The 22,602-nt window shown below is 38.9% G+C and overlaps 2 pseudogenes; one reads left to right on the forward strand and one right to left on the reverse strand.

Annotated features, from left to right (window-relative positions):
- Nucleotides 1–326: 326 nt before the first annotated feature.
- Nucleotides 327–11,483, reverse strand: LOC122745771 (annotated as a pseudogene).
- A 1,516-nt stretch (nucleotides 11,484–12,999) lies between these two features.
- On the forward strand, nucleotides 13,000–18,336 carry LOC122745776 (annotated as a pseudogene).
- Nucleotides 18,337–22,602: the final 4,266 nt, after the last annotated feature.

The following is a 22,602-nucleotide window of genomic DNA, read 5'->3' on the forward strand; positions in this document are numbered from 1 at the left end:
TACATACATATATATGGAGGGAAGGAGGGGGAGAGAGAGAAAGAGAGGCATCAAAGAAAATATGACGAGATATGTGGGGTTATATTAAAATCAGCAGAATTATAACTGGTATACATTGGCTCCAACTTAAGATAAAAAATACTACTCAAACATTTGTTAATTTCTGTTAATCTCTCTAGTTCTCATTTGTAAAATTATACACAGATTGTAGGTAAGACATTCCTTATTATATGTTTGTACATCTTTCTTGCTAAACATGCATAATTAAAAGCTTTTTAAAATTTTTATAAAAGCAAATATTGAACTAACACCATTATTCCCCTCCATTAGTCAGTCCATTGCCTTATGTCAAAATAGTCACCCATGTCAGTTGCACAGCTAGGAGGACACTCAGTGAGGGACTGTCTTGGTATGAATAACAATTTGTCTAGTTCAACCAGCTCATCAGAAAGAGCTTCATAGTTCATCAAGGACTCTGATGAAATAGGTGAAGGACCCTCATGGAAAGGGTTGTCCAGAAAGACTGGAAGTGATAGCAACTTTAGGTTGAGCAGTTTCTGTTGGAGCTGCGCCTTCAGAGCCCACAAGCTCTTGATGGAGAGAGGGTTTCCAAACAGACCAAGATGTGAAAGCCTCTTGCATCTACACAAGTATGGCAAGGTATCACAAAAGTGAGTGTCCTCAAGCTTACACTTTGTAACATTCAGATAGATCAGTGAGTCTGAGGCTGCCTCTAGTAATGCCAAGAAGGAATCTAGTTTGTCTGTTATGTTGCTGCCTGAGAGGTCTAGCTTTATAAGATTAGTACCATGGCGGCTCTGGGCTAGGTAGCAGAGGTCTTCATTAATCAAAAAGCAGAATGACAGTTGAAGGCTCTCCAGGGTACCTTGAATGCCACTGAAAATAAAATGAAAATAAAGGTATTATTTACCCATTGACACTCAGAGATCTATTCCTATCTCTACTCCTACCCCATGCCAAGTTAAAAATGTCTGGCTTTTAATTAAATATACCCTCTGTTGTATATCTTTGCCTTGTAGTTAGGAGATTTAGGGTTTGACAAAATTAAGGTCACAAACACAGAAAATGGCTAATACTAGTGGCTAAAACATAAAAGTTAAAGCACAAAGTATTTTGTGACCATTAAAAATGAACTTTTTATAGTTAAAAAAAAGGCCTGCATATAGGAAAATAACAGTAAGAAAAGTCCTGTAGTAGGCTGTCGTAAGCAAATGGGAAATATTTAGTCCTAGAAACACAGGAAGACTGCATTAGAGGGGTAGGGAGATTGGATGGGGGACATGTGAAGGGTCTTTCTGGAAAGGACATAATCATAAGTGAAACTAACTCTTTTTGGATCTTCATCTTAAAAATGAATGGAAGGTTCTCATATCTAAAATGGACTTCTGGGAGGAGATAATGCTCCAAGGGCTCTGTCCTATGAAACACTATCGGCTAAGACTAGAATGGCGGCATAGATGACATAAGTATCAAGGTAGTTCTGAGCACTTAAGGAAAGGGTCTTCCATAAAAGCCTGCCTGAGACAAGTACTTGGAAACCTAGCAGTACAGAACAGAGATGATTCAGGGCCTGAAGCCCATAGTGATATGACTGGAGGCATGCAGACAGGAAGGTTAATCCTCAGAGAAGAATGGAAAAATTAATAACAGCATATACCAGGACCTCTGAAAGTATTATAGCAGAATGACCTGATATGCTGCTAAAAGCACTGAAGATCTCGGGGCTTAGAAGTTAGAGAATATAGAATTTATATTAGGAATGTGAGGTTAGTAAATAGAAATTTTTTTAAATAAAATTTTTATTTATAATTTTGAGTTCCAAATTTTATACCTTCTTTCCTTCCTCCCCTCCTCCTGAGGTGGTGAACAATAAGATGTGGGTTATACATGTGCAATTATATAAAACATTACCATATTAATTTTTTTATACAAGAAAACTTGAATAAAAGAAAAATGAAAGAAAGTGAAAAATAGCATGCTTCAGTCTGTGTTCCATCAATATCAGTTCTTTCTTTGGAGGTGGAGAGTATGTTTCATCAATAGTTCTTTGAGATTGTCTTGGATCATTGTATTGTTGAGAATAGTTAAGTCATTCACAGTTCTTCAAACAATATTGCTGTGCTCAATGTTCTCTTGGTTCTGCTCCCTTTACAATTCATACAAGTCTTTCCAGGCCTTTCTGAAATCATCCTGCTTGTCATTTCTTATAGCACAATAATATTCTGTCACCATCATACATCACAGCTTGTTTATATTTATCAATTGGGGAATGGCTAAAGAAAATTTGTTGTTCTCGTTGTTCCATTATTTTAGTCATGTCCAACTCTTTGTGACCCCATTTAGGGTTTTCTTGGCAAAGATACTAGAATGGTTTTTCATTTCCCTCTCAAGCTCATTTTAAAGATAAGGAAATGGAGGCAAACAGCTTAAGTGATTTGCCCAGGGTCACACAGCTAGTGAATATCTGAGGCAGGATTTGAACTCAGGAAGTTGAGTCTTCCTGACTACAGGCCTGGCATCCTATCCATTGTACCACTTTTGCTCCTACACATGTGCTGCTTAAAGAAAGTAGAGAAAATCATGAAGCTATTTGGACTGGGTTCACTATAAATTTGTTATATAACTTCAACTGGGCCCTCACTGCTGATAGACAATCCTTCAATACTTGCCTTATCGACCTACTCTCCACAGCAGCTCTTCCAAGACCTTTTCATACCTCTTCAAATGGCTCCCCCTCTCTCAAATGGCTTCCCCTCCCACTATCCCCTCAGCTGAGAACCTTGCTTTTATTGTACAGAAAAATTGAGGTTATTCATTGTGAGCTCCTTCTTATCCTCTTTTCTTTATATCCTATCACTTAGATGCCTTGTACCATTATCTCCTACTTCATTCTTATCTCACATGATGAGTGATCTTAGCCCTTAGCAAGACTTTCCCCTCTGCTTGGTCAAGTGACCCTATTAGTTCCTGGCTCCTCCAGCAGATTGTTCATCTGTCATCTCACTCTATCACTTATTTTCAATCTTTCTCTGTCTCCTGTTTCATTCCCTTCTGCCTATAAACCTGTTCTCAAAAATCCCTCACTTCATCCTCCCATCCCATGATATCTGTCTTCTGCCCTTTATAATTAATTTTATTGAAAATGCCATCTAGAATAGGTGCCTCCACATTCTTGCCTCTTACTTTCTTCTTAATCCCTTACACTCTGGCTTCTGACCTTGTCATCTACCAAATCTGTTCTCTTCAAAGTTACCAGTGATCTCTTAGTTGCCAAATCCAATGACCTTTTCTCACTTCTTATTTTCCTCAACCTCAGTGCAGCCTTTGACACTGTTGATCATCCTTTCCCCCTTAATACTCTTTTCTCTATAAGATGTTGGGATACCATTTTCTCCTGGTCCTCTTCTTACCTTCCTGATCACTCCTCAGTCTCTCTTTCTGTATCCTTATCCAGGTCACATCCTCTAACTGTAGGCATCCCTCAGCATTTCGTTCTGGATCATCTACTCTTTTCCCTCTATAACTACTTCATTTGGTGAGCTCATCAACTCTCATCAGTTTAATTATCCTCTCTATACTAATGATTCTCAAATCTACTTACCTGACCCAACCTCTTTGCTGACCTCCAATTTTCCTTTTCCAACTGCCTTTCAAACATCTCAAAATGGATATGCACTAGACATCTTAAACTCAAATATTTGAAAACATATCTTTCCCCCCCTAAAGCATTCTTCCACCATCTTCCCTATTATAGAAGGCAACACCATCATCCCTCAGGCTGTAACCCAAGAGTCCTTCTTTACTTGTCCCTATCTCTTACCTTTTCATAGTCAATTTTCCTTTGCCACATCTCTCAAATAAACCCAATTCTGTCTTCTGACACTGCCACCAACCTCGTTCAGGCCCTCATCACCTCACCTGGTTGCAGTAGCTGCTGGTGGGCCTGCTTGTCTCAAGTCTCTACCCACTCTAACTCAGCCTCCATTCAACCACTGAAGTGATACTCCTGAAGTGCTGCTCCAACCATTTCAACCCCCACATTCCTCAAGAAACTCTAGTGGGCTTTCCTATTACTTCCAGGAGTAAATACATCCTCTTTTGGGGCATTCAAAGGGCCCTTTATAACTTAGGCCCCCTCCTACCTTTACAGTTTTCTATGTACGATTGATCCAGTGACACTGGCGTCCTTGCTGTTCCACAAACAAGACATCTCAGCTCCAAGCATTTTCTCTGGTTGCTCCCATGCCCCATAATTACTTTTCTTCCTCATCAACTCCACCTACTGACTTCCCTGGCTTCCTTTTTAGTCTTAGCTAAAAATCCTATCTTCTACAGGAAGCCTGTCCTAATCTTTCTTAGTCTATTGATTTTTCCTTTTTTAGTTATTTCTGATTTATTCTGTATTTAATGTTTTTGTACATATGTGTTTGCTGTTGTCTTGCTATTAAATTCTGAACTCTTTGAAGACAAGGACGGTCTTTTGTCTCTTTTTCTATGCCCCAGTGCTTAGCCCAGTGCCTGGTACATAGCAGGTACAAAATAAATGTTTATTGATTGACAACACTTCATCTTATGGTCATGTGGCTCAGAAGTCTATTTATTATGGGTGGGGATTTTTTAAGGTACATTCAGTTCTAGCTTCACAGCTGGCTCAAAGGGCTTTTCCTAACAATTTCTGCAGACTAGAAATGATTTTGAGAACGTCTATGTGAGTTCTAATGTCTCAACCCTTATCACGTGCTCCCAGAAGAAGGTTACGTGGCTATCAGACACTATGTACACCAATTCCCATTAATTAATTAATGTTCCATCATCACGAATAATTAGAGAAACAAAATATAAAAACAACTCAAGTTTTTACTTCTCAGTGCCTATTATATTAGTGATGATGACAATTGCTGAACAGGACATGGGAAGAAAAACACATTAACAGCAAGAATAGTTAGTAACATTTATATAATATTTTAAGGCTTGCAGTATACTTAATATCTCATTTTATCATCACAACACTGGGAAGTAGGTTCTATTATCCCCTTTTTACAGATAATGAAACTGAGGGTTACAGAGGTCAAGTTAGTTGCCCAGGGTTACCTAGCTGATGTTTCAGATTTTAACTCAGGACTTCCTTATTCCAGTCTAGCACTATTGTCCACTGGCACTATTGATGGAGGTATGAATTGGTCCAGCAGTTGGGAACAGGGGAGGAAGAAATAGAAATATATCCTAATTGTAAGGGACCAGATACCATTTACTACATACATATACATACGCATCTCTCTCTATAGACATATATATATACATATATATATATATTTATATACACATTTATATAACACACACATATACATATATATATTCCTATATATTGACAGGAAATTCGACAGGATTTTGAGGGTGGGGTTTGGTCACCAAGGCCCACTCACCTGACCATATACTCTAGCTGTCCTGAAAGATGAAAGTGGCACACAGAAATCTCCTAAGATATCTCAGTTTGCTCAGTTCATTAGCAAAGGAGTCAAAAATCATCCTTTTTTCCCTGGCATCCAGCCACCACTGTCCATCTAGATCAAAATGACACAGTCTCAGAGCTTTGCAGATTTTGGAACCTAGCCATCTGTGCCATGCAGTACCTTGCTGACCTCAAGTCCATTGACTCTAAATCCCAGATCCACTCTTCGGAGCAGCCCAGGGTGCAGAAGAGCCAGGAATTCTGCAGTGGCCTCAGCAGAAAGATTGGCATTCCAAAAGTCCTGGCAGATTACATGCAGAGGGCTATTTGCATTGCCATGGAGAGCTATCATCAGAAATTCCTGGGCCTTAAAGCTCACCTGGAGGTCCACCAGGAGTTCCACACATACTTCCTTGGGATTCTTGTGAGGGGAGATGCTTCCATCACCTGACCCATGGCCTGGCTCTGTAGGCCAGGTGTTTCTTGGTGAGAGAAGATGCAGGCTCGTGCCCTGACCAGAGAGTTGGCCCACATGTTTCATGAAACGGACATTCCAACCAAATTCGTTATTAAGGAATCCTGTCATATCCAGCTGCTGTAACCTCCTAAAGCAAGCACAGAAATAGTTTAGAGCATGGACCAGAAATCCCTACTAGACTTCTGTTTATTCTCATTCCAGGGGGGCCAGCCAGACCCAGCAAAGTTCCCCTCCCACCCCCCCAAAGTACAAGGACAAGAATCAAGTATATTGTAGTCCAAGAGGTAACAGTAGTGGGGATAAGAGTGTGTGTGGGTAGCATAAGCTCCAAACTTTCCATAGCATCTCAAAGAAGTCATTGGCTCCACAGACTCTGCTGGACATGATGGGTCTTTCCCAAACCCAGCTTCCATCCTCCCAATGGAGGTAGGAAATGGGCTAGGTTCTGGAATCAACTTATAAGTCCTTACTGGACTGCAAGGTTCTATTTCACCATTCTTTATAGGCAGTTGTGGCATAGGAGAGAGGCGGGGGAGGGAGAGGGAGAGGCGGGGGGGGGGGGGGGGCGGGGGAGAGGGGGGGGGGAGAGGGTGAGGGTGAGGGAGAGAGATATACAGGGACAGACACAGAGAGAGACACAGACAGACAGACACAGAGACATAGACGGACACAGAGACACACAGAGAAATGAACATATTTCATAAGGGAAAATCAGAACAATGAAACTCAATAAACCCATCATTAGTAAACTGGAAAACATAAAGAAGATTGCCTTATTTGATTAAAAAAAACTGCTAGGAAAACCGGAAAACAGATTGACAAAAATTAGACTTAGATCAATACTTTATACCATCTTCTACAATACAGTCTACATATGATCTTAACATTGATGATCATGCTACTTTAAAAAATTACATCTTTGCTATCTCCTCATTTTCTACCTGGCTGCACTCATATTGGAGCAACTAGGTGACACAGTGTAAAGAGAGTTAGGCCTAGAGTCAGAAAGACTCCTCAAGTTCAAATCTGACCTCAGACACTTACTAGCTGTGTAATCCTGAGCAAGTCACTTAATCCTGTTTGCCTCAGTTTCCTCATCTGTAATAAAATGAACTGGAGAAGGAAATGGCAAACCACTCTAGTATCTTTGCCAAGAAAACCCCAAATGGGGTTATGAAGAATCGGACATGACTAAAAAACAACAAGAAAGTGCTCAATTTTTACTTCTTTGGCTTCTCCACCATAACCTCAGTAAACTCATCTTGGGAAATCTTAGTATCTTGCAAGATCCAATCAGTCTTGTTATTCACACCTCATCCTTACCCTCTGCCCCTCTGATTTGTCAGATAGAGCCCCAAACTCTATTTAAGGAGAGGAGATAGTACAGGTGTTTCCTCAAATATTTCCTCATTTTTCACCCAGCAGAACTAATTTTGGACTTTTTGGACTTCATATGGACCTCTTGACTTCTCCCCTGCTGGGTACCTTCCCCTCTTTTCAGCTTTCTATTCTGTGTTCTATTTCCCACTCCCCTACCCCCAATTCATTATTGTAAGCTACTTTAGGGCATGGACTTTCTTTTTTCTATTTGCAACACAGACAGTTGCTTAGCACAGTGCCTGGCAATCAATCAGTAAACATTTATTAAGTATCAACTATGTTATCAGGCACTGAGAATACAAAAGATGCAAAAGGTAGTCCCTGCCCTCAAGGAGATTTCAATATAGTGGTATATAGTAGGTACTTAATAAATATATTTTTTTAATTGGAAGAGGAACAAATCATATCTTTACCAGTAATGGACAGCAATGTATTCTTAAACAGCTAGAGGCAATTACAAAAAATAAAGTACATTTATGTCCCAATTAGTAAGGTAATGATATCCTAAAGTGGTCACATTATTCAAATCATTCTGCATATTTCTTTTAGATTGGAGTCAACATATTTTATATATAATTATAACTTCTAATAATAACATCATTTCCTCTTCCACCCACAGCTCTTTTCCTGGACTTCATGGTTGGAAACTCACTCGGGGAGGATTAAATGAACTCTGAACTTTGTACGTTCCAAAGCACCCCCGGGGCCTCTGGGGGCCCCTACCTCCATCTGACTGGAACAGGTGGATATTGGAGAGCTCCCTCTAGATTTTCCATCATTTCAGGAGAGCACCGGGGAATTCAGTCCATCACATCCCACTTGGCTGCTTTCCTGCACTTCGTGATCTTCAGAACCTCATAATTCTACAAGGTGAAATCAACTCTGACACTCTCACCTCCTCAGATCATTTCCCATCGTGGCTTCAGGACTTCATTATGTCTTCCCACCCCAACTGGGGTAACTCTGTCCCCACTTTCAGTTTTTTATATGTTGTCTTTCCTCTGATATTAGGCTGTGAGCTCTGATGGGCAGGGACAACTGTTTTTTTTTGTCCTTTCCCTTAGCGCAGTGCCTGGCACATAGTAAGCACTTAAATGTTTATGACTTTGACCTCTAATAGTGGGAAGTTCAAATACATGCAACCATTTCAGGAGATTGCTCTTGTTAATTGAGACATAAATATTAGATAACTGATTGCCTGCAATTGAAAAGCTTCTGAACAAACCGAATATTAATATACCTAGGATAAAGAGGGAAGTGCCAGGATTGGGGGGGGGGGGGAAATCTTGCATTAAATTTCTCTGATAAGGGTTTGGTATCCAATATATATAAACAATGAACAGAAATATATATAAGAGCAAAAGTCATTCTCAGTAGGTAAGTGGTCAAAGGGTATGAACAAACAGTTCTCAAAAGAATCACCAACTATTAACAACCATGTGAAAGAATGCTCCAAAATCACTAAAGAGAGAAATGCAAATCTCACACCCAGGAAATTGGCAATGACAAAGGATGGGAATAGGCGATGGTGGAGGGGTTGCGGGAATATAGGCATACTGGTATATTGTTGGGTCAGGTATGAATCAGTATAACCATTTTGAAAAGCAATTTGGAATTATGTAAATGAAGTTACTAAAATGTTCATAGCCTTTGCACCAGAGAGTATTACTAGGTTTATACCCCAAGGAACCAATGGATAAGAAGAAAAGTCGTCACATACACCAAAATATTTTTAGTAGCACTTTTTGTGATGGCAAATAATTGGAAACAATGTAGATACCCATTGAGTGGGGAATAGATAAAGAAATTGTGGTTCATCAGTGTTATGAAATGTTTCTGTGTTGTGGGAGGTAATGAATGTGATGAATATAAAGAAGCACAGAAATATCTCCATGAACTGATACAGAGTAAAGTAAGCAGAGTTAAGAAAACAATATGCAAAATGACTACTTCATTGTAAAGAATCACCACACGTGTATGCATGCACACACATAATCAAAAGTTAATGTTGCAAAAATTATAAAGAACAAGGATGGACTGTAAAGGAAAGATAGGAGGAAGACACTCCTACCCTAGCCCACGGCAGAGGTGGGAGGCCCACAAATGTTCTATTTTTAGACTCTTTCAATACATGGATCAATTATGCTGATTTTCCCCCTCTTCTTTTTTTTTTTTTTTTGTCTTTTTGTTGTTATATGGAATGGCTCTCTGGGAGGAGGAAGGGCACTGGGAGAATGATGGTGGTATTAAAAATCAATTAAGGGGCAGCTGGGTGGTACAATGGATAAAGCACTGGCCTTGGATCCAGGAGGATCGGAGTTCAAATCCAGCCTCAGACACTTGACACAACTAGCTGTGTGACCCCTGGGCAAATCACTTAACCCTCACTGCTCCACCAGAAACAAAGAGCTTACACTCTGCACACTGGTAAGCATAATACAAGGCATAAAGTAAAAAAGGGCAAAGGAAAGAGGGAATAAAGTATTATAAGAACGATTAAGGAAGGAAAAAAGCCCTATCAGCAGGGGCATCAGTGAAGGCAGGAGGAGTATCTGAGTTGAGGCTTTAAGGAAAATATGGAACTTACAAAACAGATATGAAGAAGGAAGGCATTCCAAACCCAGGACAAAGATGAAGTTCATATTCTTATCACTAGTGTCTAGCATAGTACCACATAGGTACAGGAACAAGACTAGTTTTTGTCATCAGTAAAATTTCCTCAACAATGGAGGTCATCATCTTTGTAATTTATGGCCAGAGTTGCTCAGAGCACTGAGTGATTAAATGACCTGCCCAGAGTTGTGCATCCAGCATGTCAGAGGTGGGCCTTGAGCCCAAGTGTTCCAGGCTCTGAGGCCAACTCTCTATTTCATATGCCATGCTTAATAAAGGATGACTGATAAACACTTATAAACACTAGTTCCTTATTTTCAGTGGCTTAATGGACATCTCTACCTAGTATCTTGTGGACATATCAACTTCAAAATGCCTAAATAGGAATTCAGATTTCCCTTTAAAAATATCTGTTTGCTAATCCCCCCATTTCTTTTCAGGGCCTGACTATGCTACTAGTCTCAGGACCATAACCCCAACATTCTTCTTGCCCCTTCTATTTTCCCTAACCCTCAAAAGGCAACTAGATAAGACACTGGAAAACCTTGGGCTTGGAGTCAGGAAGACCTGACTTCAAATATTCCCTAAAGTACTTACTAGTCCTTCCCTTCTGAACTCTGCGTCTCTCCAGAAGTGGTTCCTATTCCCTCCTCACTTCCTCCTCAGCACTTCTAGCTTTATTTTAAGTTCAATTCAGGTGCTATTTTGTTTTGTTTTACCATTCAGACAATGCTATTAGTCTTTTTAACTTGAATTTCTCTTGTTTTTTTATTCTTTATTTTGCCTTTTGCTTATTTTTCTGTTAAATTGATTCATTTCTGAGAGGACATCAAAGACTCCTACTAGTATTTTGTTACATTGTGCTTTGCAATTTGGTTAATTCTTTCTGTGAATTTAACTGTTCAAAGCCCACCTCCAGTAGTTTCTTATCAGAGGCATTTCCCCTTTCTCCCTAGCTGTTAGTGTTTTCTGTATCTTGGAATTGATTTATATGAACTGATCTGTATTGATTCTTCCAGTAGAATGTAAGAACTTTGAAGATAGAGATGGAACTCTTTCCTTCAAATGCCCAGCAAGTTTGCACATAGTAGGTACTTGGTAAATAACAGATGAAATTAATACAGCAGGAACTACTTCCCAGAATGGGTTAAAGCCTTCCCACATACCCCAGAGACAACCTGCATGGGGAACTGTTGAGAACCTTGGTCTATTGCTTTCCTTATGTGACTTATTGTTCCCTGGATGATGACATCAAAAATATTCTTTCCTAACTCATGATGTGGAAGGGTCCACTGGCAATCTGGACATTTCTTGAAAAGAAGGCTGGTGAGGTTGCTGACATGTCTGCAGCAGCTTTTTAACTTTGAGTTTTGGGGTAGGGCCACATCTTCACCAATTGAATAGAAATAATGTCTTTCTGTTCCTGAAAGCCACCTTGAACAGAACATCATACAGGTTCCAAGGCAGAAACTCCAAAGCTTTGCACGCAGCCACCTCATCTTGTACTACCTGCCAGGCACTCTGGAACAGCAAAGAGTTCATGGTTGGAACTGGAGGACCTGGAACCAACACACAGAATGGGTAGCACCTGCCAAAGGGAAAGGCCACAGAGATGAGAAGCCAGTTCTAGGGACTTGGACCCTCTAGCCCACTTCCCTATCCCCACCCGTGCCACTCCAAGTAATCACTGAATCTGTTTTTCTAGCACAGTCGTCAACCTTCACTTGACCAGACTTTTATTTAGAGACTACCTCGTGTGGAAAAGCCCTGGGCTGATGCTAGGCGTCACCCTTCTTTCTCCATTCTTACTACTGAAGCTAAGCTGTCACTTACCTGTTATAGCTCGTCCTTTGAAAGTTAGTTTTAATTCCAGAGTCTTCCAATCTCCCTAGCCATCATCCCAGTTTCTCCAGATGGGCCATCACTTCTTTGTCCTAGGGCCCTCCCACTAGCAGAGCTCAAGAGCCCGTTAGTCATATACAGTTTTGACTCGTAATAAGCAGGCCCTCCACAATCTGGCTTCAATCACTCTTTGATCTATCTAATATCCTTGATCTTTTCACCTGAACACATATTATCCAGAGTGTCCTGTGCTGGGTATGATTTAAAAAATCTAGCTAAAATGAAACCCTTTGTCCTCCAAGAATCAAACAAGTAGAGAATACCCCATCCATCCATGTTACAAAAGATGTAGGGGGAAAGGCATTTACTATGTGCTTACTATGTGCAGGCACTGTGCTATTTATTTGACAAGTATCATCTCATTTGATTGTGGGAAAACAAGAAGATTCTCACCAAATGGAGGTCAAGGGATGAAGAAGAGAATATTAATGGCTTCCTGGAATAGGTGAAACCTGATTGGGCTTTGAGGGAAAAGTAGTAGTTCACTGGCAAACACGATGGGAACAATAGCACTTCCTTGTAGAAAAGCAAACTTGATCAGGGGCATGGAGGCTTGTTAACTGTATGCATAGAGATGAATCTAATTTTGTTCATTTGGTACTAGGTATATAAAGACAAAAAAATGAAATAATCCTGGCCCTCAAGAGGCCTACGTTCTTTTGGGAGGAAACAAAAAAGAGAAGTTAATGTAAAAGCCATTTCATGGAGGAAGAGGAGTCAGGAGAGACCTGCTAAAGGAGGTGGCAATTGAACCAAGCCATGAGGGGAGCCAGGGTAAGGTGAGGAAGGCATACATCCTAGGAATGGGAACAATCTGTGTAAGAAGCTGTGCCAGGTAGAACGGCATGTGGACTAACAGCAAACATGGAGCACCATGGGAAAGAATATGAACAAAAGATGAAAAGGAAGAGCAGTGCCATATGACAGATGGCCTTGAATGACAGGCCAGAAGAATAACTAGAGTAACAATTTAAGTGCCTTGAGTTTAAGGGATTATTCCATTCTATTCATTTGTATCCTCAGGCCCTGGTACCTGGCTCGTGCTTAAAAAAATTAGACTTATTGATGAACGTGTGAATTGGAGAACCAAGAAATTCTCTGTAGCAAGAAAAGAACAGTGAATAGCAAAAGCTGACAAGAGGTCATAATGAACCCGATGAACCTAAAAATGGTCATAGGAGTGGAAGCTTCCCCACGTAGGTGAACTGGGATCAAATCATTAGGGTAGTAGAAATGCAAGGGCAAGTACAAGAGATTGAAGAGAGAGTAGGTAGTGAGCTTCTGATATAGATAGCTTTGTCAAAAAGTTAAGGGAAGTGGGGGCAGCTAGGTGCACAGTGGATAGGCCACCGGCCCTGGATTCAGGAGGACCTGAGTTCAAATCTGACCTCAGACACTTGACACTTACTAGCTGTTGTGACCCTGGGCAAGTCACTTAACTCTCACTGCCCTTCCCCCCCCCCAAAAAAAAAAAGTTAAGGAAGTGAGGGTAGGTATTGGAAGTAGAAGAATAGAAAAGCTAGAAAAAAAAATCAGAGGAAAGAGAGCAAGATAGGCAAATAAGAAGGAAACAGAACAGCCATTTCCTGGCCATCTCCAAGCTGTGCTTCTGTACACATATGCATTGCTCATATCTTCCTCCTTTAGAATCTGTAATGATTGGAATGACTCCACCTGCTGGAGACTTACTGTAGAAGACTTCCACCCATGAAGCGAAGGTCTTGCCCTCAAAAACCTTCGCTTCGTGGGGTGGAAGTCTTCCTGGTGGAGAGCGGAGCTAGAAATGTGCTCTCCCTTTAATAGATAGATGAATGTAGGCCTTTCTCTCTCTTTACCAAATTCTGTGTGGGAATGCTCATATCGCCATCATTTCTCTGTTCTTTTTATGTAACTCCCATAATTATCTCAGGTGTCATGATAAATCCAGTGTTGAATTTGGCGCTTGACACCTGTTACCAATTATATTAGATTTTTAAATTTCTCATAACAAATCAAAGTTCCTTGAAGATAGAAATGCCACTTGCTTATAGGTTCTATCCCCTGACACAATGTCAATCACATAGTGCTGAATGCTTTTTTTCCCCCCATTCAAACAGGAAGGAACAAAAGGTCCAAAATGCATGACACAGGGAGACTAGAAGGAGCCGAACAATTTAGAGTTTTTCTGCCCTCTGTCTCTGTAACCTTAGCCAAAGTTGGCTCCAGCTGCTTAGCTATTGTTGTCAATGTCCATGCATTATTGAGATTTCTAGGCATTAGTCACCCAAGCATGGAGTAAGAACAGCTATGCAATAAGGATGTTAGTTGCTAGGAATGGGATTTTGAAAGGGCTTTTTCAAAGTGCTAGATTTGCGCATTGGAGTTTCTAGTTCCAAGCCATTCTACTCTGTTGCAAGGGCTAGCTCTCTCCACAAAGGCAGACGACTCTCCAATACCTTTGGTAGTTTAGCCTACCAAGCATCTCTGTCTCTAATATCAAAGTGGGTGTGAATGGGAGAAAAAGAGAGATGGAAAGAAAGAGATGGTACCAATTGCACGATTTGGTGATATGATGATAAGATCACCAGGACCAGTCAGTATGAAGAGATGCTGAGCCCCAAATCATTCCAAACTGCCTGCCAAGAGTAAAGCAACATCTGTGGGAGAGGCTCCTCCAGTTGAGACCTATATATGCCTTTGATAAAACAGATGGGGTAATAAGCTTCAGGGGACTGAGCAAAAGATTTTGGGGGGGGTGGGGCAATGAGAGTTAAATGACTTGTCCAGGGTCACACAGCTAGTAAGTGCCAAGTTTCTGAGGCTGGATTTGAACTCAGGTCCTCCTGAATCCAGGGCCAGTGCTTTATCCACTGTGCCACCTATCTGCCCTTGAGGCTTTTATTACTTTTTTTAATTTTAAAAATATACTTTGGTTTATTTTTTATATTGCCAGAATTTTTCACATTACCCCCCACACATACCACTACCACCTCCCTGAGAGACATCCCATATTTATCCCATAAAAATAAATAATATTTTTAGGTAAAAAGGAAAGATTTAAAAAGTCAGCACAAGTAATCAGTATGTCAGTCTGAAAATGTTTTGCCTTTCTTTCCCGAGGGGGAAAAACAAAGTTCTTTCAAATAAAAAAAAATCATTAGTTAACTTTGACCTGCCAAGCTCCTTTTATTTAACCTTTGATCCATACACAACTAACCTACTGCCTGTAGACCATAATCCAAGAGTGATAGTGCCCCAGAAGTAATATCTTTTTAGGGGTGCACATTTGTTGGTCTTTCAAGTCAAAACTCTCCAAGGGAAAAATACTATGATATTGCTAATGCTGATAATTTATTTAGAAAATCCAACTTCTGGGAGGCCAGAGCTAACAAGACAGAGAGAAGACAACAATCCAGCCTAAATTTCCCAATATTCTCCTCTCAACAACATTTAAAATTATGTCTCAAATTGAATTCTAGAGGAGAAGAGCCAATAAAAAGTCAGGGTAAAGGGGCAGCTAGGTAGTGCAGTGGATAAAGCACCAGCCCTTGATTCAAGAGTACCTGAGTTCAAATCCAGCCTTGGGACACTTGACCACTTACTAGCTGTGTGACCCTGGGCAAGTAACTTAACCCCCAATGCCCTGAAAAACAAAAACAAAAAAACAAATAAACAAACAAAAGTCAGGGTAAGGGAAAACCAGGAAGAGCCTCTGCTACTATAGCTGGAGGAGCCATTGGTGCCTGGGGCTGGAAGGGGAAGCATATGAACCAACATTACTATATTAAAATGACGGAGAAAGCACTGGATAATAATTTTAGAAAAGCATTTTTTCAATTACAAGACAAATTTCAAACATCACTTTAAAAAACTGAGATCCCAATTTCCTCCCTTTGCCACTTACCTCCACCTTCCCTAAGCAATTTGATATAGGTTATATATGTGCAATCATATAAAACGTATTTCTATATTAGCCATGTGTGAAAAGAAACAGACCGAAAGAAAAAAAATAACATACAAAAGTGAAAATAGTATGTTTTGGGCAGCTAGTGTACAGTGGATAGAGCAACAGCCCTGGATTCAGAAGGACCTAGTCAAATCTGACGTCAGACGCTTGACACTTATTAGCTGTGTGACCCTGGGCAAGTCACAACCCCAATTGCCTCACCAAAAAAAAAAAAAAAAAAGAATATATTATGTTTGCATCTGCATTCAGACTCTATCATTCTTTCTCTGGATGTGGATAGCATTTTTTCATCATGGGTTTTGAATTTGTCCTGGATCATTGTAATTGCTGAGTCACTTTGTATCATATATCAAAACTTGTTCAGTCATTCCCCAATTGATGGCCATTCCTCAATTCCAATTCTTAGGCCAGCACACAAAGAGTTACTATCAATATAATTGTATAGATACACCAATTCTACTATTTTAAAAAATCTCTTTGGAAAACAGACCTAGTAGTGGTATTGCTGAAACAAAGGGTATGCACAGTTTGATTGTCCTTGGTTAAAGTGCCAAAATTGCTCTTGGATGATAATTTTAATGGTGTTCCAGCTGGACTTCTTTTGTAGAGTGCTTGAAATGAACCTCTCATCTCTTCTTACTGTCCTGGAGCTCCTAGTACTAGAATACATTGACTTCAGAAAAATAAGAAATAACAGGTCCATCAATGTCATCAAAAACATATGAACAGGGGCAGCTAGGTGGTGCAGTGATAAAGAACTGTCCTGGATTCAGGAGGACCCGAGTTCAAATCAGCCTCAGGCACTTGACACTTACTAGTTGTGTGACCCTGAGCAAGTCACTTAACCCCCACTGCCCAGCAAAACCCTGCCCCAACCCTCCCACCCCCAAAACACAAAAAAAAAAATCCCACCATATGAACAGGTGTGATGGTGAAAAGAAACGAGGCTCTGAAATGAAAACTGCATTCATTTTTTCATTTTGTTTCTTTAGTTTGTCTTGGTATATTTCATGCAATATAGAAAAGAAAATTGATTGCATATCAGTTAGAATTTTATGCTTTGAAACATCTTCATATAGCTTACATAGACTCCTGCATTATTCTTCTGAACTAAATGTAATCTTGGAGCAATCAGATTATAATAGCAGGAACAAAGGGAACCAAGGCTTCATCAAGTAATTTTTCAGATAATACCTTAACACTATAAGACTAATGGGGGGGGTGCAGCTGGGTTGGCACAGTGGATAAAGCATGGCCTTGATTCAGTTGGGCCTGAGTTCAAATCCGGCCTCAGATACTTGTCACTAGCTGTGTGACCCTGGGTAAGTCACTTAACCCCAGAATGCCTCACCCCCCCCAAAAAAAGACTTAATTGAATAGAAAATCCTCTTCAAATGCCAAATATTTATTACCATTTACTTCATTATTGGACAATGAATAAAGCCTTCAACCTGCTGAACATATATGGTTTTGGAAGAGCAAGAGTTAAAATAGTAACGGGAATTCCACCATTGAAGAGAAAAACAGTCTTACCTTGTAGAAACTTTTCATTCTCTTATTGATAAATTCTTTCCCGAAGACATTTTTTGACTGTATTATAGTAGTTTTACATAGGAAGAGACAGATTCTAGAAAATGTATAGCAGTGTTGTAGCCATTTTGGAAAAAGAATTTTCTATGAAATAAATTCTGATTTTGATGGAAATACTATACCCTCCTGGCAATTTATAATACCAATTTCAAACTAAAGAACACATTATGGGATTCAAAAAAAGAGGAAAGTGGAAAACAAAGCAAAACTTGGATTATTGTTTGCTTATGACATATGCTCAGGAAAAGGGACATTTATTACATTCAGCTTCAAGATGATATTGTTAACAGAATTACTTCAGTATAATAAGAATTTTACATTTCAGGTCTCTTCTGAAGACTGATGATTTTGAAAATTTCCCAGTTTGTATTAAATGGTAAGATGTTTCAAGCTTCAGGTATCACTGATTATAGGGTTCATATTTTTGTTTTACAAGGAGAAGCCTATTGATGGCTCTAGTATCATATACCCTGGGTGAAGTCTGCAAAGCTGAAAAAGATGCAAAAAATTGTGACAGAAAAATTAAATCTATAAATATGATTCAGGCCTTCCCCTTTCTAGTACTTTGTTTGCACTCATTACTAGAAGGAGAAATCCAGAAATGCTCAGATAAAGATTCTCTGAAGCCATTACTTCATACAGTGTATATAAAACCTACTTGGCAAAAGAATCTACTTCTCTGAAGGTCTACTAAAAATACACACTGGAAAAAAGTTATATGACAGAGGATTTCCTCTTCTACTGGAGAATATATATTATTTATATTTGATAAGCTAGTCAATGTGGAAAGCTACTCATTCCAGAGTGGCCAATCTAGAACATCCAGGAGATATACTGATGAATATAACTGTGGAAGTTTTGTCTTTTAAGGGTACAGAATTGGAAGTAAGCAAAGAAATCAAAGATAATAACTTAGAAGATAGTTATGTCAGATTAGGTAACATATACCTTAATTAGTAAAAATTCATTTTAATACAAACTTTGAGTGCAAATAGTGTCACACTTTTGTATTTGTATTCCCAATAAGCATGTAACAGGTGCCTAAATAAATGTTTATTGACTATGTGGATTTATTCTTGAACTATAATTACTTCCTTTAGGGTGATACTTTCATTAAAACTTAAAACAGAATAATCAGGATTCAGACACTTAAGAAACTGTAAGGTTGCACTTATTTATGAATGCTGCATTGTTAATTTTATTTTGTTTGGGGCTTTTGCTTTCTAGTAAAGATTGCAGATATAAAGTCAAAATTCTGCTAAATGAGCATTGTGTACTTAGACAATTTAGAATTTTAAAGTTTAGAGGCAAATTTATACTTATTTGTTGCATAATAATAAAACCATCCATTAAGTGAGATTTTCTGGATGAGACATTTTTCAGCTCAAGACAGCTTAGGAGGTTGGCAAGAGAGTTTCGTGACACTGGAGTAGAAGCTGGCCTGGAACACAGGCCGTGGCAGCATCAACTTCAGGAGATTTCAGCAAAGAGATGGTATGGAGAGATAATTGGTCAGAAAGATGACAAGGGTCTTCTCACTGGAACTGTGAATAGGGTCTGGCACTGTTTGGCAACTCCCTTGCCTATACACAGTTTTGGGTTGTAGTTCAAGAGCAGAGAGGAGTGCTTAAGCTCAGTCACAAAGGAGGACGGTCCCTGGTCACAGTCCTAGGGTTAAGAGGAGTGCTAGTACTTGTAGCTGCAGAAGAACAAGTGCCCTTCTTCAGTAAAGACAAGAGCATAGACCAGGAGAGTAGTGACCACTCCTCTTCTTGGATCACACCACCATGGAAGCACTAAAAACTACAGACCCTCAGAACTAGCTCTGAAAATAATAGCATGAAAACCAAATCTGAAGTTTGGGATAGTGCCTCCACACCCCAAGTTGAAGAGAGCCCAATTTTATGTTAAAGTTCAAATTCAAGAAATAGGCCTAGAAATATGAACAAAGAACAAAAACAAAAGGTGACCATAAAAAAGCTACTGCTGTGGTAGGGAAGACCAAGAGACAAACTCAGAAGAAGACAATGATCTGAAAAACAGCTACAAGAAAAACCTCAAAGAAAAATGTCAATTGTAAATGAGGCCTACATTAATTCCTGCAAGAGTTAAAGAGATAAGAGTCATAGAAGAAAAACTGGGAAAAGAAATGAGAGAGATGCAAGAAAAATTATGAAAAGAGAACAATTCACCGTCCCTAGAGTTAGGAAGACCTGAGTTAAAAATGTGCCCTCAGACACTAGCTGGATACCCTGACTCCCCCAAAAGAGAGAATTCATAGCTTGGTAAAAGCAGCATAAAAATGGAAGAAAATAATACCATAAAACCAGAATTGGCCTAATGTAAGAGTCACAAATTCACTGAAGAAAAGAACCCCTTAAAAGCAGAATTGGCCGAATGGAAAAAAGCTAAAAAGCTTAAGAATGCAATTCCTTAAAAATGATAATTGGACAAGTGAAAGTTAAAGGATCCATGAGACATCAAAAGATGAAACGAAGTCAAAAGAATGAAAAAAATAGAAGAGAATGTGAAATCTCATTGGAAAAACAAATAACCTGGAAAATAGATTTAGTGGAAATAATTTAAGAATTACTGGGCTACCTAAAAAGCTATGACTTTAAAAAAAAAAGGACTAGATACCATGCTTCAAGAAATTATCAAGAAAAAACTGAACTGATATCCTAGAATCAGAGGGTAAAAATAGAAATTAAAACAATCCGCTGATCATTTCCTGAAAGAAATAACAAAATGAAAACTCTAGGAATATTATAGCCAATTCCAGAGCCCCCAGGTCAAGGAGAAATTATTTCAAGTAGCCAGAAAAACAATTTAAGTATTGTGGAGTCACAGTCAGGATCACCCAATATTTAGCAGTTTCCCCATTAGAAGAGTAGAGGGCTTGGGATATGATAATTCCAGAAGGCAAAGGAGCTAAAATTATAACCAAGAACCAACTAGCCAGAAAAATTGAGAATAATCCTTCAGGTTAAAAAAAAAAAGACATTTAAACAAAATAAAGGACTTGCAAGCATTCCTGATGAAAAGACCAGAGCTAAATAGAAAATATGACAAACACAAGACTCAAGAGAAATATAAAAAACTAAATATGAAAGATAAATAATAAGGGACTCAAAAAAGTTAAAGTCATATGGGAAGATGATACATGTTTAATTCCTAAGAACTTTATTATGACAATTAGGAGTCTACATAGAGAGCATGGGTATGAGTTGATTATGAGATGATCAAGAAAACGAAGGAGTAAGAAAACCGGGGTATACTGGAAGAAGGGGGAAGATAGAGGTAGAATGGGAAAAAATACCTCATATAAAAGAGGCATGCAAGGAAGAGTTTTTTACAGTGGGAGATATGGAAGAGGGGTGGTAGGCTATGCTTGAACCTCAGTCTCATCTGAATTGGTTCAAAGAGGGAAGAATATACGACACCCAATTGCTATAGAAACCTATTTACTCAACAGGAAAATAGGAGGGAAGGGGATAAGAGAAAGAGGAAGGGGATAATAAAAGGGAGGGAAGATTAAGAGATGCAGTAGTCAGAAGCACAACAGACTTGAGGAGGGACAGGATAAAAAGAGAGAAGGATTATCAGAAGAAAATAGGATGGAGGGAAAGTAATCTAATTATGAATGTGAATGGGGTGAGCTCACCCATAAAATGGATGTGGATAGCAAAATAGATTAGAAACTAGAATACAACAATATGTTTATTTACAAGAAACACACATAAAATAGAAAGACACACAGAATTCAAATAAGGAGCCGGGGCAGAATCTATTATCCTTCAGGTGAAATAAAAAAAAAAAAGGCAGGGGTAGCAATCATTATCTCAGACAAAGCAAAAGCAAAAATAGACCTAATTAAAAGGGATAATCAGGGAAGCTACATTTTGCTGAAAGATACCATAGACAATGATGTTATATCAAAAATTTTTATAGCAAGTTTTTCTGATAAAAGCCTCATTTCTCAAATATAAAGAAACTGCGTCAATTTTATAAAAATAGACATTTCTCAAGTGATAAGTAGTCAAAGGATGTGAACAGGCAGTTTTCAGAAGATATCAAAGATATCTATGGTCTAAAATGTTCAACAACAACTCTAATGTACCAACTCACACCCATCAGAATGAGAAATGAGAAATGTTGGATGGGATTAGGTATACTATTAACTATAGGTAGAGTTGTGAACTGATCAAACCCATTCTGGAGAATAATTTGGAACTATGCTCAAAGAGCTATAAAACTGTGCTATAAAACTTGGACCTGGCAATATCACTACTACCCTAATGAAAAGAAAAAGGAAAGGGGGCAGCTAGGTGGCACAGTGTATAAAGCACCAGCCCTGGATTCAGAAGGACCTGAGTTCAAATCCAGTCTCAGACACTTGACACTTACTAGCTGTGTGACCCTGGGCAAGTCACTTGACCCTCATTGCCCCACAAAAACAAACAAAAAAGGAAAAAGACCCATATGTACAAAAAATATTTATAGCTACTTTGTGTAGTGGCAAAGAATTAGAAATTGAGGAGATGCCCATCAATTTGGGGTACAGCTGAACAAATTGTAGCATATGATTGTGATGGAGTACTAGTATGCTATAAGAAATGATGATAGGGATGGTTTCAGAAAACCATGGGAAGACCTATGTGAGCTGATGCAAATTGAAGTGAGTAGAATCAGGAGGTCATTATACACAGTAACAGCAACATTGTAATAATGATCAACTGTGAAAGACTGAGCAACTATGATCATTACAGTCATCTAAGATAATTCCAAAGGACTCATGGTGAAAAATGCTATCCACCTCCAAAGAGAGAACTGATAACCCTGAGTACAAATTGAAGTATAATTTTATCACTTTTTTTCTTGCTTTTTTGTGATATGGCAAAAATGGAAATATGTTTTTGCATGATTTCAAATGTGAGGGAGGGCTGGAGAGGAGATAATTTGGAACTAAGAATTTAAAAAATTTTTTAAATAAAGAAATCATATTTTTAAAAAACCTATCTGCCTCAACCCCCAAATCAACGATTCCATAATAAAGCAAGAAATAGTACAAAAATTAAAGATTGAAAGAATAGAAGAAAATATAGGTTATCTGATAACAAAAATAATTGATCTTAATAAAATAAGATAGTTTTAAGAATCATTGGGTTTGCAGAAAATTAGAATTTTAAAAAGCATGGACAATATATTTCAATAAATCATAAA

The sequence above is a fragment of the Dromiciops gliroides genome, chromosome 1 (assembly GCF_019393635.1).
Source record: "Dromiciops gliroides isolate mDroGli1 chromosome 1, mDroGli1.pri, whole genome shotgun sequence".
Taxonomy (NCBI): domain Eukaryota; kingdom Metazoa; phylum Chordata; class Mammalia; order Microbiotheria; family Microbiotheriidae; genus Dromiciops; species Dromiciops gliroides.